Source organism: Triticum urartu, chromosome 2A, assembly GCF_056163025.1.
Source record: "Triticum urartu cultivar PI428250 chromosome 2A, HENAU_Tu73, whole genome shotgun sequence".
NCBI lineage: Eukaryota > Viridiplantae > Streptophyta > Magnoliopsida > Poales > Poaceae > Triticum > Triticum urartu.
Window position 1 is genome coordinate 117,116,474 of NC_141874.1, and position 12,617 is coordinate 117,129,090.

At 46.7% G+C, this 12,617-nt stretch overlaps 1 long non-coding RNA gene across 1 annotated transcript; it reads left to right on the forward strand.

The window, feature by feature from the left end:
• Window positions 1-1,188: 1,188 nt before the first annotated feature.
• Window positions 1,189-9,953, forward strand: LOC125541181 (uncharacterized). The gene is made up of 6 exons (XR_015615872.1): window positions 1,189-1,677; window positions 1,859-2,025; window positions 2,221-2,456; window positions 2,675-2,723; window positions 6,134-6,625; window positions 7,433-9,953. It is a non-coding gene; the product is annotated as an uncharacterized LOC125541181 (long non-coding RNA).
• Window positions 9,954-12,617: the final 2,664 nt, after the last annotated feature.

Below are 12,617 nucleotides of genomic sequence, written 5' to 3' on the forward strand. Positions count from 1 at the left end.
TCGTTCGTATAATCATCCTCTTAACTCGTTTTTGTGGGATAAAATTTGCCACGATATGTAGGATATCATGAAATATGAATGAATGTGCAGAAGCTATACAGTGGTGCAACAATATATAGTGGTGTCAAAAGTTGGTTGTAAAAAGGGTCAAAAGCTAGTGATGTCAAAAACTGTCAAAAGAAGATCTTCATAACCAAATGATAAATGCCACACGTGTGGCACAAAGTAACACCACCCTGACGTTTGTTACAACTAAAATTGTCATACAAATCGTAGATGCCCACGTTGGGATGGTCGAAGTAGACCCGGAGCTCCATGAGGAGCAACATGTCCCGGGTTGGAGGACCGAGTCAAACTCCTGCCCCGATGATCAGCCTGTGACGTCGACCCACCGCCAGCGAACGCACCCAGAGAGGCAGACACTGCCACAATGGAAGAGAGACACACCGGCCACCGAGTATCCACTTCGGCGCCCTGGCCCGTCATCGACTCCTCAAGCAAGCTCCTTCCCCGCGGTCCAACGCCAAGATCACCACCGTGCACCCTTTGCCCTACCTCCACGCCCGCGGGAAGGAACCATAGCAACACCTCAGGCCGTTGGACGTCGGATCCGGTGCCCGCCACTGGGTCCGGCCCACGCTTCCAACCCAAGGACACCTAGAGGAACAACCCCCCGGCAACCGTTCCGTCCCCCGCACCGGCCCCCGCATGGCCCGGCGCCTGCGGAGCACGCCGATGCGCCGCCTCCGGCCGCCGCACCACGCGCCCACCGCCACGTCGCAGGGCCCTGCGGCAGCCCCACGCTGCCAACAACAGCCGTCGTCCTGCATCGGCCCCTCCGAGTAGAGGAGAAGAAGGGGCCCCGCCGCTGCCGCGCCAACCGGGCTTTGCCCGAAAGCGCTAGCCGGCGGCAGCGAGAGAGAAGGGGGAGAGATGGGGATTGGGGTCCGGCGGCTAGGGTTTCCCCCGCCCCCGCCGGCGCTCGCAGGAGCATCACGCGAGGGGAGGGAGGGGCAGCCGACACCTAGAATGGATCTTTTTAGAAGATAAAAAATTGATTTGGAGGAAGTCGCACTCACTCACAATCTTTTAAAAAAAAACTCACAATCTCTCTCCGGTCACTGCCTAATACTCCAGCAATATGTAACCATTAGTTAGTAGGAGTACTAAAAACTGATGATAAAAAAAGTTAGTTATCCTCCCCACCGCCCCCTCAGTCCCTCTACATTTCTGTCCCCGTTCCCCATTCTCCCATGGTGGCCACATCCCTCACCCCACAGCCTGGCGCCCTTTCTCATGAACGCCGGCGCTCACTGGTCCGGCCAACGCTCCCCTTCTTCACCACCGCCGGTACTCCCTGGTCAGGTGGAGGCTCCCCTTCGCAGTCGCTGCTCTTCCTCCCCTTCATGTCGAATCGGTCACCGAAGTGGCCGGGGAGGCCCTCGAGGTCGGCATGCTTGCGCCAGCGCTAGGCGCCGGTGGAGGCAGAGGCGGAGGCGTGGCACTCGCATGCGCCTTCTCTACCCCGCTCCTTCTCCGAATCCGGTGGCCGAAGTGCTCGAGGAGGCGCTCGAGCTCAGCATGCTCGCCGGCGACGGGCTTCTCGCTCCTCCGGATGCCCTCGCCGTCGCCGCCATGAGCCTCTCCATCCTCTCTGGCGCGGTCGTCTGGGCCCAGGCAAGTCTCTCTCTCCAACCCCGCCGCCTGCTCCACCCCTGTAAATTCGGTTCGTCGCCAGGTGCATCGCCTCATTGAGAAATCACCATGAATGTTCCCAAGACCATGTCTAATTTATTCTGTTATAGGGCTTTGTTAGAAAAGCTGATTTAACTAAGTATTATTCTGCTCTAGATTGCAGCACTGGTTGACATGATACAATATCTTTTCAAAAGATGATACATTATCTTCATGAAAGAAAGGAAGTTGGAGAAGTTATTATTTAAGAGGAATTCAGTGTCATGTGGTTCTCAAGAGCTAAAATGGAACAACAAGTGCAAGCCTGTCATGCCTACACTAACTAATCAGGTAGCATATGCAAATTTTTAAGCATACTACATTCAGATATGACATTTGAATATAAAATCTGGCAATTCTTTTTGTAATACTATTAAGCTCGTCATGGTGGTTACCATGAATGAGTGTCCCATTTAGTATTTTTTATATGAGAAATCATCAGCTTAGTTGGTGGCTGTGTTGATGAGAAGGCCCTTAATGGTTCAGATTTCCCGAGGGAGAAGAAGGAGGTGCCGAAAGGGTATGGGAGTAACAAGTCTGAATCGAAGAGTATATATGTTTTGATTTTGAGTTGCATTGCCCAGTATTTTTATTGTTCTAAGAAATCCATGGAGATGTCTATGGAACATTTCCTTGATGTGATAGGCATATTTGTTTACCACATTCAGTTGTTGGCCCTGTTGTTGACGTCCATGGTGGCGCTGATGATGATCTTGGCAAGGGTAATGCTTTGATTTCATAGACCTGTTGCTTTGATAGCTAGAGAATTAATTTCTCAAGGACTTTGTGATTTAGTGCTCTTATGGTATTTCATAAATCTGGCAATATAAAATTAATATCTAATTCTGGTTATGTAATGACCGACTGTTATCTTGCTTCTTACTCATGTATCTTCAGATGGGGTAATGAACTTCTCTTCTTTCTCCTCATGTATGTTCAGATTTGATGTATCTGCCTGGGGTCTTGGTATGTCCTTGAGCACGCATCAGGTATGTATGTATCTATTTGTATATTAGTGCAGTTTGTAGTTCATTCGGTGCATGTCCCTAAACCAAAGAATTTTAGACATCTCAAGTAGCAAATTACATGGTTTGGTGTGTCATACATGATTTAATAGAAAGCACCACCACAGCCTTGCGTGTGCTTGTATAGCTACATGGTGTTTCAGAGCAGCACTCTATAATTTGGCACATGGCTTCATGATTTATCGTAGCCGCTTCACAGGGTGCATGCCTATGAGTGTCTATGTATGTGCATGTGTACTCGTCATAGGACCGAGCTGAAACTAATTATGATTAATTTGCCCATTCTGTGATGTGCGCTTACGTGAATACCATTGTCACCTTTGTAAATTCTCTAAGCTAAATCCAATATTTCAGGTGTTCTTTGACCACTCAATTCACCTTTGTAAATTCTGAAAGCCAACTATTTTGACACCAGGCCAATTCAGTTAGTTACAAAATTGCAGTAGCCAAAACACTCTTCAGAATTCTGATCATCCTCTTCTTGCTTCCCTCGGCGTCCATCGTGGGGCCCGCGCACGGTGGTGTTGAGTTCTTGAACGGATCTTTTTTTAGGGTTCGAGGGGCTCATAGTTTTTCAGATAAAGAAGAGCTGGTTTGAAAGAATTTGCATCAATGTCAAGTTCATCAATCCAGTTTTGAAGATTTATGAGATTTAAGGTTCAAAAGAGTTAGGGTTGTGAGCTGTTCGGCCATCGTTTATTGAAAAGTCGCCGAGACCGAGAGATTTTGATCAGGCGCATCAGACGTCCAACCGGTTCAAGTGCTTGGACAGATGCCGGCGGCTCAAGTTGTTTTCGCCAAAAGTCAAACATGACCCAGAGGAGTCAATGATGCCTGTCCGATCTGGCTTTGTTTTCCTCTGCTACAGTTCCGCTTCTACCACGGCCTTTCTCAGCCTCTGTGCTACGAACCGCTGCCCTGTGCTGTGAGACGCCGCCGGAGAGTTGCCAAGCATCGTGAGCCGCCCGGTCGCCCGCCGGGTCGTCCCGCGTCATGCCTCGTTGAAGTCGTCTAAACCGCCTGCGCCCCTGAGCAGTCCATGCTGGCGCGGCCTCGTCGTCGCGGATTCGTCTACTTTGCCGCCAGGCCGACCTTGTTCTGTTCTCAAACTGCTTCCGCTTCGGGCCTCAACTCCGAGTCGTTGTCGCGATTTTGTGTCGGTTCCGAGTCACCTCGAGTCGCCCCTGCCTCCAAACCGCTGTGCTAACCCGCTTCAGTCTCGCATGGCCGGTGCAGCTCCGAGCCGCTGCGGCTGTTATCAGTGGCACGTCTCCGCCTTAAATCGCTGCATTGAGCCACCTCCGCCCCGAGCCGGGTCCGCGCATCGAAGCTGGCCTGGCCTCTGCTGCGAATTGCCGCGTCTTGCCCCTTATGATGGGGAACTAAGCCAAGCGCCTCGGCCACGCTGCTTTCGCACCTCCACGTGAAGATTCAATCAGTCAAAACAGTTGCTGGTTGTTTCAACTACAGATCATCAAGTGTTTCAATTAAGCCGCTCTTAGTTCATCCTCACGTCAAGACAAAAGGAGTCAGACCAAAGACATGAACCGGAGAAGGACTCAGACTCCGATCGAATCGCCTCGTCTGGTTTCCGCCTGACGATCTGCCAACCGTGGCCGCGGCCTCCAACCTGCCTCTGCCGCCGGGTCAATGGCTGCTTTGCGCCAATCGGGGTCATCGATGCAGGCCCGTTTCAGCCACCTCGCTTCCCTTTGAGTCACCATAACCTGCCTTCAGCTTCTGCCGAAAGTCGCCATGCCCATGAGCCGCCGGCCTCAAGTCAGCCACCGCCGTGGCCGGCACGCATAAGCTACCTCAGCCGCCTCCGTTTCGAGTCGCCGCTCTCCACCTCGATTGAGTCGCCGTCGCGGCTGAGAGGCCGCTGTTGCCGCCTTCACCCCACCTCCGCCGGGGTTTGCACTCCGGGCTGACACCCCGGTGCCCCTTTAAGCCGAAGGCCACCTCGAATCGACCCCTCCGGCTGTCGTTGACCCGCCGCCTTGAGCCATCACCTGTGAGCACGTCTGAGACGCCACCGCCTCACGCGATGAAGAGAGCCATTGCTACCTCCGCGAAACGCCAGCACCAACGCCTCAAGCCGCCGCCGACGATGCTAGCAAGTTCTGTTGACTGTAGCAGGTACATCAAGACAATTCACGTGAATACAACAGCTAAACTGAAACCACAGTCAAATACGATCTGGAACTGAGCCGGCCGCGACCCGGGCAAGCCTCGCTCCGCCTCTCTTTCCAACTCGGCGCCGCCGCTATGACCTCTCCTCACCGGCGCCGCCTTCACCGACGGGATCATCTCGTGCTGCCCCGTGGTACTCTGTCGTCTTCACCACGGCCTTGGCCGAATCGCCGACCCTCCTTCGCTGCTGACTACTACCACTACCTCACCACGCTTCTTTGCGTTACGCTAACCCGCCGGAGCACCCTCGTTGTAGCTCTCGTGTAGAGCCGGCCTCAATCCGCCCAGCGGATTCGTTTCAATTTCTGGGGAGTTTGGTGATCCAAATGTTATATCAGCCGCCCGTTGACTTACTATGAGCCGCCGCCCGTGGCCTCGATCGAACCACCAGCGAGCTGCTGCTCCGGCACCACCGCAAGTCGTCGCCTCCGTGGCCGTTTCCGTCGAGCTGCGCCGCTGCCCCGATGTATTGCGCACGCCGACTCCGCCGTGAACCGCCCACGCCGGCCACCCGCAATTTTCTCGCGCCGCGGCGACTGTGCCCATGCGAGCCCTCATTGGCTTGAGCCGCCGTCGCCGCCATGGTTTGCCTTGCCTCGCTCTGCGCTTGCTCGAGCCGCCGGCCCGCCCTCGTGCTGGCTTAGTTGTAAAACCCTGCCAGATTCGGCCATGCGCCGGCCAGCGCCGGTTTGCCACTGGGCGGCGTCGTTTGCCCGCGCCAGAGCTCCTCCTATGCTCCGCTGGCCTCCATCGACGTCTTAAGCCGCGCTGAACCGGCCTGATTACTTCACCCCCATGGATTCAAGCAGGGGTTTGACCCGGTGGAGTAAATGAGATAGCCGGTTGAAAAACAGAACAAAGGCCTTTAGAGCCCATAAGAAAATAAAGAGGCATATTGCCCAATCCAAAAAAAGGGGTTTGCACAGGGGTAACGTGGTTTGGTCAACACGACCCGGGGCATCTATTTTGAGCCACTTTTGTCGCTACGACCTCCCACCTCTACCACAACCCCGAGAGAGTGGCTAAATCGCCATGGAATTTACTGGAGGTGATCCACGGACGCGATATACGAATAACCATAATTCGGATGAATCAAGTGATATTTGTCCAGTCAATTTTTATTGGTACACTTTTATTCTTTAAAAAACAATTACTGTGGCTTGCGATGTTTTTTGATGCAGGACAAATTGTCTACTACAAAAATGACCGACACGGCACGGAGTTTTATTGAATAAATCCTACCGAGGATATACAATGAGTATTGCGAAGATCATCAACTCCGTGGTGGATATTTATTGACCTGACATATCAGGTGAAATCCATCCAGTATATTTTATATTATATATTGCTTTATTTAAAAGAGCAATTACTCTGGCTTGCGAGTTCTCCAGTGCAGGAGAAGTTATATCAATGAGATGTTGAATGACTCATACCGGTTTATATCACGGTTAAATATGGAGAATCTCAAGACAACTTCTCGAGTCATTTTAAGACTCGGGGGCTACAATGACATGACTCGGCGAAATCGGCCAGTTTTAGTGAATTCAAGAACTCCGGGTCAATGGAGGGAAGATAACCCGGTTCCGGAGACTACTGCCATATTGGTAAAAAATTAAAGGCCGTCAGAAAATTTCCGGCTCACAATGATGCTTCGGTTTACAATTCGGCTCAAGGTAAACCTGTCTCCCACAAAGCTTTAAAGCTCTAAATGTCCGGTTTAAAAAGAATTCATTTCTTGCAAGATCGAGGTTTTAGAAAAAATTACAGGGACCAAAGAGAGTTTGTTGCACAGAACCACTCAAACATAGGCACCCGACGAGCACAACTCAGAAAATATATCACTTGGGAGCTTCCGGCTTATTGAGCTAAGCTATGATTACCCTTTGATCCGGCTCATAGCCACATTTACATGTCATTTGAGGGCTTCCTGTTCAAACATAGGTTGTATTTGAACCAAAGAGAACATAGATGTCGGTACCCTCTTGATCGGCGCAATGCCAAACTCACTAGGGGGCTTCTTGATCGTATTCGAATCATAGCTTAACCCATTTTGGGTCCGACTTGGATCGTATTCGAATCAGGGTCGTTAAAAACCTCTCAAGGTCATTTGGGGGCTTCCTGTTCAAACATAGGTCGTATTCGAACCAAAGAGAACATAGCTGTCGGTACCCTCTTGATCGGCGCAACGCCAAAGCCACTGGGCGCTACATGATCGTATTCGAATCCTAGCTTAACCCCTTTGAAACGGTTTACTGATCGTATTCGAATCAGAAGCCTTGATTTTTCTTTCTATTTGGCTTAAGTTTTCTGAAAACAATCTTTGATTTTGTATTGAGACTTTTTTGTTCAGATCTAAGTATAAGTGTGGTTTAAATTTAACCCGGCTTGGCTTTGGACGATAAGTCGCCAACATATGACAAACATCATACATTTGGAAGTGAGTGGCTTCTAAGGATTGGGTTATCACCTTTACTGCACAGGTATCCTAAACCGGCAGTATGATTCAATATCACATGAACCAGTTTTGCAAACCGGATTTTATTATTCAATTCTTTAATAGCCAACATGGCTGGATTTTTATTATGGTTATCAATAGCCAGTATTATGATGGAGGTCTTCAAAGTCACTTCAGCGCAATGGCTATTATTCTATCAATGGGCATGATTTATTTTACAATGGAGGAAATAGTCCCGAGTCGCTGTAGGCTTACGACCCGGCACTTGGGGGCTACATTATTCAAGTTGAGATTACATTAAATATGCAAGTCTCATGTCGCTGCGAGCATGCACCATGACACTTGGGGGCTAATGCAAAGCCATTTTTACTGGCCTTATTGAAGACCCGACTCATCCCATTGAAATGAGCCGGCCCTTGGGGGCTACCAATTGCTTCTGTCAAAACATTCAAGGTACACAAGCTTCATCCCATTATATTGAAAGATCCACTACTCAGTTGGTAGAGTACAAAGCTCTTAACCTTATGGATGTGGGTTCAAGCCCCATGGTGGAGATTACATCATATGATGTTATCATCAATGAATTATATACAAAGTTCCAGCTCAGTATTATCTTACTGAGCCGGCCCTTGGGGGCTACATGTTGCTGCTCAAGTTTACATGATCATATTTACAAAGTCCCTGCTCATTATTTCATAATGCCCGGCACTTGGGGGCTACAAGTGATATGAATATAATGGAGTTCTACATCTTTAAGCTGGCTGAAGATCATATGAGTATTTCATGTCCAATGTTTTCTATTATGAAGCTGGTCTATTGACTCAGATTTTTTTAGAAGAAGGAAATACCAAGGAATTAAGGATGATCAGGTGCCGGCTTACAAGAGCTTTTAACCCAGAGTATAATCTGTCAAAATTGTTGTTGTATTTGTTTTACAAGATCAGTTTAAACATGGATGAATCCAAATTAAACTGGGGGCTAATGTCGGGGATATACCCCACGGTATGACCCGGCCAGAGATATGACCCGGCTGGGACTTGATGTTTCATTGGTGACCCGGCAGACTATAAGCCGGCGGGAACCGTTAAGCATTGTAAGCTGGCAGACACAGTCATGTAACCCGGCAGACACAATCATATAACCCGGCAGACACAGTCATGTAACCCGGCAGACACAGTCATATAAGCCAGATAGTCAAGCAGACAGTTAAGTCAGATAGTTAAGCCGGACAGTTAAGCCAGAAAGTTAAGCCGGACAGTTAAGCCAGATGGTAAGGCAGATTGTAAATCAACAGTTAAGAAGTCCATGGAGAGAAGTCAGAATAGTTAAGTCTTAAGTCCGAGTTGGACTCTACATGTAACCTGCCCTTTCAACATATATAAGGAGGGGTAAGGCACCCCAAGAGGGACAAGTCGAATAATCATTAAGGCTAGACACAAAGAGAGGAGAGTCGGGTTTACGTTGTCTCCCTCATGAGCATAATGAGATCTAGCCACAAATAACATGTAGGGCTATTACTAGATGATGTTTCCCGGGACCCGTAGCTGTTCAAATCCTTGTCTTATGTGTTGCGTCTCTCGTCCCGATCAACCCCTCTCAAGCTACCACATAGATGCGTTGACCTCACGACTAAGTCCTCACACTAGGACATCTGCCGTGACAATTCCACGATAGGTAGAAAACGCAAAATACCAAAAAAATTAGTTGTACCTACTACACCAATGGTTGAAGAACCACTCAAAATCTATCACACTCCTAAAGCTTTTTACTTGGATCATCTTCGATCCCTATGTGCTTGTGCTCAAATCCCAACTAGCTTAGTTGAGAGCAAATCTTTAGATGATCATGCTTGTTATGTGCGACACCGCTTATCTCAAAAAGGAAAACTTTTACTGGATCAAATTCATCGTTTGCAATGCTATGCTTGGAATTTATGTGAAATATATGATTTTACTTGTTGTTCTGAAGACCCTAAGAAACACCTTCTCTACCAATGTGAGTTTAGCGATAATGGAATCGTATCTTCGTATGCTAAGGGTGTTTATAATTACTATGATGTTCAACAAATTGAAGAATTTGTTGCTTTTAAGGGTGCTTATGAAATTGCTTCTTTGATTGGAAATTATGATGCTACTCTTTACAAATCTGAAAATTTTGCCATACTTAAATATTGATATGATAATTATGCTTCTAATGCCTATGTTAAACCATATATTGAGGACTCCTCCGCTGTCCAAGAAGAGACTAATATTTTGCAGGAGTCTATGGAAGAAGGAATTGATGAAACTGTGGGCTCATTGGATGGAAAAGATGATCAGGAGAGCGAAGAACAAAAGGAGGAAGAGCGGATTAGCTACCCGTGCCCACATTCTAATGAGAGTAACTCTTCAACTCATACATTGTTTAATTTCCCTTCGTGCTTATCGAAGGATGATTGCTATGATGATTGTTATGATCTCGTTGATTCTTTTGAAATATCTCTTGTTGATGATGCTTGCTACGCTTGTGGCCAAGATGTCAATATGAATTATGCTTATGGAGATGAACTTGCTATAGTTCCTTTTGTTAAACATGAAATTGTTGCTATTGCACCCATGAATGATAGTCCTATTATCTTCTTGAATTCTCCCGACTACACTATATCGGAGAAGTTTGCCCTTATTAAGGATTATATTTATGGGTTGCGTTTTACTACTACACATGATGATTTTGATAGATAAAATATGCATGTGCTTGCTGCTCCTACTTGTAATTATTATGAGAGAGGAACTATATCTCCACCGCTCTATATTTCCCACACGATAAAATTGTAAGAAACGGTTTATACTATGCATTGGCCTTTACTATGTGTGCATGAATTGTTCTTTTATGACATGCCGATGCATAGGAAGAGAGTTAGACTTCGTTGTTGCATGATATATGTTGCTTTGTGCTCACTACTAAATGCCAAATCATTGCTAATTCGAATTGGCTTTGATATATGATAACCCACAAGTATACGGGATCGCAACAGTTTTCGAGAGTAGAGTATTCAACCCAAAATTATTGATTCGACACAAGGGGAGCCAAAGAATATTCTCAAGTATTAGCAGCTGAGTTGTCAATTCAACCACACCTGAAAACTTAATATCTACAGCAAAGTATTTAGTAGCAAAGTAATATGATAGTAGTGGTAACGATAGAAAAAGTAATATTTTTGGGTTTTGTAGTGATTGTAACAATGGCAACGGAAAAGTAAATAAGCGAAGAACAATATATGAAAAGCTCGTAGGCGTTGGATCGGTGATGGAGAATTATGTCGGATGCGATCGATCATGTAACAGTCATAACATAGGGTGACACAGAACTAGCTGCAATTCATCAATGTAATGTAGGCATCTATTCCGAATATAGTCATACGTGCTTATGGAAAAGAACTTGCATGACATCTTTTATCCTACCCTCCCGTGGCAGCGGGGTCCTATTGGAAACTAAGGGATATTAAGGCCTCCTTTTAATAGAGTACCGGACCAAAGCATTAACACATAGTGAATACATGAACTCCTCAAACTACGGTCATCACCGGTAAGTATCCCGATTATTGTCAGTTCGGGGTTAACGGATCATAACACATAATAGGTGACTATAGACTTGCAAGATAGGACCACAAACTCACATATATTCATGAAAACATAATAGGTTCAGATATGAAATCATGGCACTCGGGCCGTAGTGACAAGCATGAAGCATAGCAAAGTCATAGCAACATCAATCTCAGAACATAGTGGATACTAGGGATCAAACCTTAACAAAACTAACTCGATTACATGATAAATCTCATCCAACCCATCACCGTCCAGCAAGCCTACGATGGAATTACTCATGCACGGCGGTGAGCATCATGAAATTGGTGATGGAGGAAGGTTGATGATGATGATGGCAATGGATTCCCCTCTCTGGAGCCTTGAACGGACTCCAGATCAGCCCTCCCGAGAGAGTTTAGGGCTTGGCGGCGACTCTGTATCGTAAAACACGATGAATCCTTCTCTCTGATTTTTTTCTCCCCGAAAGTGAATATATGGAGTCAAGTTTGAGGTCGGTGGAGCGTCAGGGGGCCCATGAGGCAGGGGGCGCGCCCCCACCCTCGTGGATAGGGTGTTCCCCCGCTGACGTGGATCTTTCTTCCAGTATTTTTATATATCCCAAAAATAATCTCCATTGATTTTCAGGTCATTCCGAGAATTTTTATTTCTGCACAAAAATAACACCATGGCAATTCTGCTGAAAACATCGCCAGTCCGGGTTAGTTCCATTCAAATCATGCAAGTTAGAGTCCAAAACAAGGGCAAAAGTGTTTGGAAAAGTAGATACGACGGAGACGTATCAACTCCCCCAAGCTTAAACTTTTGCTTGTCCTCAAGCAATTCAGTTGATAAACTGAAAGTGATAAAGAAAAACTTGTTGTTGTAAATATGTAAAGCCAACATTCAAGTTTTCAGCAAAGATTATGAACTAACCATATTCACAATAACATTTAGGTCTCATGTTTACTCATATCAATGGCATAATCAACTAGCGAGCAATAATAATAAATCTCGGATGACAACACTTTCTCAAAACAATCATAATATGATATAACAAGATGGTATCTCGCTAGCCCTTTCCGAGACTGCAAAACATAAATGCAGAGCACCTTTAAAGATCAAGGACTGACTAGACATTGTAATTCATGGTAAAAAAAGATCCAGTCAAGTCATACTCAATGTAAACTAACAGTAATGGATGCAAATGATAGCGGTGCTCTCCAACTGGTGCTTTTTAATAAGAGGATGATGAGTCAACACAAAAGTAAATGGATAGGCCCTTCGCAGAGGGAAGCAGAGATTTGTAGAGGTGCCAGAGCTCGATTTTGAAATAGATATGAATAATATTTTGAGCGGTATACTTTCATTGTCAACATAACAACCGAGAGATCTCGATATCTTCCATGCTACACACATTATAGGCGGTTCCCAAACAGAATTGTAAAGTTTATACTCCCCTCCACCAACAAGCATCAATCCATGGCTTGCTCGAAACAACGAGTGCCTCCAACTAACAAGAGTCCCGAGGGAGTTTTGTTTGCAGTTATTTTGATTTAATTTGCATAAAGCATGGGACTGGGCATCCCGGTGACCAGCCATTTTCTCGTGAGTGAGGAGCGGAGTCCACTCCTCTTGAGAATAACCTGC